This window comes from Muscardinus avellanarius, assembly GCF_963383645.1.
Source record: "Muscardinus avellanarius genome assembly, chromosome: 14".
Classification (NCBI taxonomy): Eukaryota; Metazoa; Chordata; class Mammalia; order Rodentia; family Gliridae; genus Muscardinus; species Muscardinus avellanarius.
In genome coordinates, this window is record NC_137800.1 from 54,924,042 (window position 1) to 54,931,105 (window position 7,064).

Consider the following 7,064-nt stretch of genomic DNA (forward strand, 5'->3'; position numbering starts at 1 on the left):
TGAAGGAAATGGAAATGGCAGAGAAAGTGGCTATGCCCTTATTGAGCCCAATCATGCTATCAAATTCCTCCCAAACTGGCAATCTAGCCACTAACAGCATCTTACTTTCCTGCTCTATTCTGCATTATGGAAAGGGCAAGCTATTTCTCAGTACTTAAGGCTTAGTATTTCAAATAGTGGTAACTATAGTTTCCAGCACTTTGAAAGAGAGGCATTTCTAAAGTGGCTATCAAACATACATATTCATTTAGTTACTGAGAATGTAAAAGCAATCCCTTCCTTCTACCTGTGGGGAACATCATTTTTTTCAGCTACAATTTGTTCATAAAAGAGCAATATTTGTGCCAAGAACTCAAGTGAAACAAATGTCCTTCTTGATGGGAAGTACCCACACTAATTTGAAGCTGTAAAATAAGAATTTTAAATTCACCTCTCTGTGCTTTGGCATTTGCAACTTCTACATAATTTAACTCATGTTGAGCTACATGAAAGGACTCCGTGGATAGTGCTACACGGCGAAATACCAGGCTGATGCTCTGAAATTTTCCCTGTACCTTTCAAAGGTGCTTATTTCTGGAGTGTGCTGTTAGGCATCCTTATCATCATTCTTCTTTGAAATGTCACCCTTGTTCTGTCAAAGGCTCTGTCTACGTGTCTGAGAAGCTTTGCAAATGTCTGACAGGAAATTGTCAGGAAAAGCTATACAGGGAGATGCCTTTTGTCTCTAAGTGGAGAAGATGGTGATTTGGAGACAGCATGGAGCAGCTGAACAAATGCTAGGTGAGCTCACCAGTTCTTTTGAAAAGCGTGAAAAGAATACCAGTGGGCGGAGTGATTTCTCAGTCCTACTGCCCTCCTGTAGTTCTTTCAACACTGCTTCTTCATCAAGTGCCTCTAGATAAACTCTCTAGAACATTCTGTGACTCTGACAGCTTGCTGTCTCCTGAGTTCTATGTCTTTTCAATGACTGTAACTTCTTTGCAAATATTCAGTATTGAAATTACAAGTATGTGGACTACTTCCAGCAACAAGAGACACTGTGTTCACTGCTCTATCTCTCACTCTAGGACTACTTAACAGGTGTTCGACAAACATTTGTTGTTGAATGAATAAATGAATGAATGAGCAAAACTGTGCCTGAAAACTTACAAAAGTAGATCTTGGAAAACCAGCTAATTTACATCTTTGCATCTTCAACCATCATTCCCCTGTTGAAATATTTGCTCAGTAGTAGTGTGGAGCATAACTTTTATCTCAGCTAGGCACTGAAGAAAAATTGCTATCAGAGGTGCCTCCTGGCTTTCCAGTCATGGTGGCACACACCTGTAATCCTAGTACTTGGGAGGAGACTGAGACAGTAGGATTACAAGCTCCAAGCCAGCCTTAGCAGCTCAGCAAAACCTTTTTTTTCAAAATAAAAAATTAAAGCCGGGCATGGCGGCGCATGCTTGTAATCCCTGCACTCGGGAGGCAGAGACAGGAGGATTGCACAGGTTCGAAGCCAGCCGCGCGTGCTGGTTTAGGAGACCCTGTTTCCAAATAAAAATGTAAAAATCGGTCTGGGAGTGTAGCCCGGAGGTAGAAGGGCTTCCAGGAACCCCAGTACCACCAAAAAAAAAATAATTAATTAATTAATTAATTAAAATAAATAAATAATTAAATACAGCTGGAAGTGTGTAGGTCAGAGGTAGAATGCTCTTAGGTTCAATCCCCAGTACAAAAAAAAAAAATCCTCTTGGCTTGATATATACATTTATCCACTTAACATATTTAAATCTTCCCTAAATTATAAATTCTTCTCTAAATTCATAGTAGCTCCCTTATAAGTGTATTTATAAGTATGGGGTTGCACAGCTGTAATCCCAGCTGTTGAAAGCTGAGGCGTAAGGATTGCAAATTCAAAGATAGCCTAAGCAACTTAGTGAGACCTGTCTCAAAAAATAAAAATGGCTCGGGATGTAGCTCAATGGCATAATGCCCCTGGGTTTAGTCTCTAGCACTCCAAAAATAATAAAAAAAAAATCATTCATCTATTCCCCATATTCATCCCCAAGGAATAACCTACAAATGAGCAGAGTTCTTAAGGTCAGGATTTTACCAGGAGTGGAAGCTAGGGAGAGAAAGAAAGAGATTTCTTTTCTTAAAATCCCAGCTATTCCTCTAGCAAAAGGTCATCCAACAAACTCCAAAGGCACAGTGCACAGCAAAGTGCAAATTACCATTGCTAGGGCTGGCAGTTCTTACTACTCTTTAGCTACTAACATTTTAGATTCACTAACTTTAATTGATTTTCTTCTTCTTCTTCATTGTTTAAATTTATTTGTACACTAATTTATTTTTTACTAAAGCCCCCAAATGGTGCACTTTAACTTGATGAAGTTAAAAACTAACAAAGAGAAGTAATTCTGACCCAAGTGGACTATCTTCTTCTTCTTCTTCTTCTTCTTCTTCTTCTTCTTCTTCTTCTTCTTCTTCTTCTTCTTCTTCTTCTTCTTCTTCTTCTTCTTCGTCGTCTTCTTCTTCTTCTTCTTCTTCTTCTTCTTTTTTTTTTTTTTTTTCAGTACTAGGGATGGAACCCAGGGTCATTCTACCTCTGAGCTACACCCCCAGTCCTACTTTTTATTCTTTATTTTGAAACAGGGTCACACTGAGTAGCTGAGGCTGGCCTCCAATGATGATCCTCCCGTCTCAGCCTCCTGAAAGCTGGAATTACATGTGTGTGCCACCACGCCCATCTGGGTGCATGGAAGCCACCGTAGGTATCAAGAGTTCTAGGTCTTACCAATATGCCTAGTTGAACCATTTTATAGTGTTTTTAATAGATATGTTCTTATTTTAATACAGTTTCATTTTAAACATGAGATATTTTGTTTTGTTTTAAAAACAAGTCTAGAGGCGTTTCGGTCTCGGCGTTTGGAGTAAGCCGCCCTGGAGACAGGAAGGGAAAGTAAGAAGTACAGAGATGTCATCATATGGGATAGGCTCAGCATAGAAAGGGTATTAAGGCACCCACGGAAGAAGTGCAATCTAAACTTAAGGCTAACCTACAGAATTGTGACAGTGGTTTTATTATGCCCAAACCAGATTTTAAGTGGGCAAGACGTTTTGTGTTGACTTCTGGGAGTTGTGGTTTTGACACTGCAGGCGCGCGGTGTTGGCAGAAACTACAAGCCCTAGGAACCTCTGAGATGTTGCCTGCATATGCCAGAGTACTGATGAACAGTCCCAGAGGCAGAGCTGAGCCAGCGTCAGTCCGGGTACTACAAAACCAGATAATATGTTCAGCAGAGGAAAAGAAATAATAAACACAGAAACTGGGGGGGGGGGGGGGGGGGTAGCGAAAAACAGCCCTGCCCACCACACAGGCTGCGGGTGCTGCCAGGACATAGCTTTCCAGCACAGCACCGCATGGCAGAGACGAGGATTTAGAGAGACAGCAGACCCACGGGCTGTTAGCCAGCCTGTGCGTAGACATCCTACAACTTCTAAGAAGCTAACCACACCACAGAGGGAACCTGAAAAGAATTCAGCACTCACCACTCTCATGGCACAGACATGACTTCATAAACGCCATTAACTGAGTCAACAGCCCACCTGCCACGCCCCCCAGAGAAGGCCCAGCAGCTCCTACAGTCTAAGTGATTTGCATCTCAAAAGGGATTGCTTATCACCTTGCCCTTAGGCACTTGAGCAGCTCAGGTCTGTGACTTCCAGATACAGCCCAGAGAAAGTGAAAGAGGAGGCTGCAGTTGGACATAACAGAATCCCTGACAGACTCAGACTTTGATCAGCAGAAAATGGGGGTAGGAAAAATCTAGCTAGACCCATTTAATAGAAGCTCAGGGACCAACACAGACCTCTCATTTGAGTCGAGCGGAAAGCAAGACCATACCAGCACTAGCTGCAGAGATCAGATTCTCCAACAGTGAGTTTGGTCTCAGAAGCAAATGTCTCCAGTGGTGGCAGGGAGATATCTGGTCTCCAAACTGGTGCAGCGCATGAGAGCGACCTGTGCATAGTACATAAAACAGCCCAAACAGTATCAGCCATCTACATAAACTGGGAAAATCGCAGAAAACCAAACCCACAATAGGAAGGGGACAGGTGGTACTCGGTTTCTGCACAGAGAGAGACTACAGCAGATCTCTGCTAAATAGACATTTAATTGTAGACCTGCATTAATCTGTAGTGGAGGTTGTTTTTTTTTTTTCTTTTTTTTTTTTGTGTGTGTTGCTCTTGTATTTTTTTATTGTTTGTGTTTTTGTTTGTTCTTTTTTGTATATTAGTGTGTATATCTGGTTGGTTTTATTGTTGTTTTGATTTTGGACTGTTTTTTATTTTTAACCTACTCCCAAAATCTCTTCCAAGCTTCTTCCTTTGTACATAACAAACCTCCTCTCACTGTCCATTTCCTATCTTCATCCTGCTTTCTATCCCTCCCCTGTCTTATATAAAACCCACTTTATATCATTATACCACAAATTCTACATTGGTTACCAGAATACTACTTCATCCTTACTACCTCTAACCCCTAGTATAATCTGCTCTACAAAACACATACTTTCATTCTATTCAACCCTATGTGAGATTTTACCCTATTCTTACATTCACTCCTGCACTTCTCTTCTTCCTCAACCTTCACTATTGAATACAATACAAGCTCCCCCCCCCCAGATATACCAGCAGACATCTAGAAACTGAGAGAAGTCTACCAAAAGCAACAAAGGCAAACATCTGAAATCATGAAAAGGAGCAACAACAAAGGAGCAATGAGCTCCCACAACTCCACATTTACAGAACCCAAAAACACAGAACTGCAGAGATCTCAAGAAGGTCAAATCAGGAATGTAACTGCAGAATTCACGCAGGAATTCCAAAGAGAATTTAGAGAGAGTCTGAAAGAAATAAAACATGCAATCATTGAAGTAAAGGCATCTTTTCAAACAATAAACAATCACTTAGACCACATGGAGAGTAGAATCTCACTACTAGAAGATGATCACTCCAAAAATGAACAAATAGTTGATAACATAGAAAAAACAATTTGACAGCAGGAACTAGACATTGAAGAAATACTGGCCCATTTAAAAAGGTCCAACTTAAGCCGGGCGTGGTGCCGCATGCTTGTAATCCCCACGATTGGGAGGCGAAGACAGCAGGATCGCGCAGGTTCGAAGTCAACCATGCTGGCTTAGGAGACCCTGTTTCCAAATAAAACGTATAAAATAGGTCTGGGGTGGTGTAGCCCAGAAGTAAAAGGGCTTCCAGGAACCCTAGTAACACCAAAAAATAAAAAATAAAAATAAATAAAAAATAAAAAGATACAACTTAAGAATTATTGGCATAGAGGAGGGAAAGGAAGGTGAAACCAAGGGGCTCAATAATCTATTCAAAGAAGTAATAGCAGAAAAATTTCCATTACCAGGTAGGCTTTATCCCAGGGATGCAAGGCTGATTAAACATATGAAAATCAATCCATGTAATTCATCATATAAATAGAACCAAAGATAAAAATTCCATGATCATTTCTATAGATGCTGAAAAACCTTTGATAAAATCCAACATCCATTCATGATAAAAACACTGCAGATAATCAGAATAGAAGGAACATACCTCAACATAATAAAGGCAATCTACAATAAACCTACAGCCAACATCATATTAAATGGGGAAAAACTTCAAGAATTTCCTCTAAATACAGGAACAAGACAAAGATGCCCATTATCACCACTTCTCTTTAATATAGTACTTGAGACCATACCCAGAGCAATAAGGCAAGAAAAGGAAATCAGAGGAGTTAAAATAGGAAAAGAAGAACTCAAACTCTCACTATTTGCAGATGACATTATATTATACCTAGAAGACCCACCAAACTCAACCAAAAGACTTATAGAACTGATCAAAAAATTCAGCAAGGTATCTGGATACAAAAACAATCTTAAAAATTCAGAAGCTTTTCTGTACGCGAAACATAAATTCACTGAAAAAGAAATTCAGAAAACACTTCCACTCAGGATCTCCCACAAAAAAATAAAATACTTAGGAATAAATTTGATGGGCGTGGTGGTGCATGCTTGTAATCCCCGTGCTTGAGAGGCAGAGATAGGAGGATCACACAGGTTCGAAGCCAGCTGCGTGCGCTGGTTTAGGAGACCCTATTTCCAAATAAAAATGCAAAAATAGGTCTGGGAGTATAGCCTGGAGGTAGAAGGGCTTCCAGGAACCCCAGTACCACCACACATACACAAAAAAAAAAAAAAAATTTAACCAAGGAAGTAAAAGACCTCTACAAAGAAAATTATAAAACACTGAAAAAAGAAATTGAAGATCTTAGAAGATGGAAAGATCGTCCATGTTCATGGATAGGCAGAATAAACATCATCAAGATGGCCATACTTCCAAAAGTTATCTACATATTCAAAGGAATACCAATTAAATTATCAAGATCATTCCTCACAGACATAGAAAAATCAGTCCTTAAGTTTGTTTGGAACAACAAAAAACCCAGAATAGCCAAAGTAGTTCTCACCAACAGAAACCATGCGGGAGGAATCACAATACCTGACTGTAAAATATACTACAAAGCCACTGTAATAAAAACAGCATGGTACTGGCACAAAAACAGATACATAGACCAATGGAGCAGAATAGAAGATTCAGAAACAAAACCACACACTCACACCCAAATGATATTTGACAAAGGGGCCAAAAACATACAATGGAAGAAAGACAGTCTGTTCAACAAATGGAGTTGGCAAAACTAGTTATCTATATGTGTTGCTGACTAATCTCAGTCGGGTCGTTATTGTCCGCTCCCGGTCAAATCCTCAGAAAGATGGGGCAAAAGGCAGGTGGAGTTCTGCAGAATCTTATCTGCAGCGATTCTTTCCCTTTAGGGACTAAATTTTCTTTAGGTCCCTAAATGACGACGCTTTGGAAAGAACCTGAGATGGACAAAGGCTTCTTGAGCCAATGACACTTTATTACAAAAACCCCAAGAAATGTATACCCTTCACCAGTAAAGTTAAGAGAACAAGGGGGGTGGGTGTCTTTCAGCTGGCTGT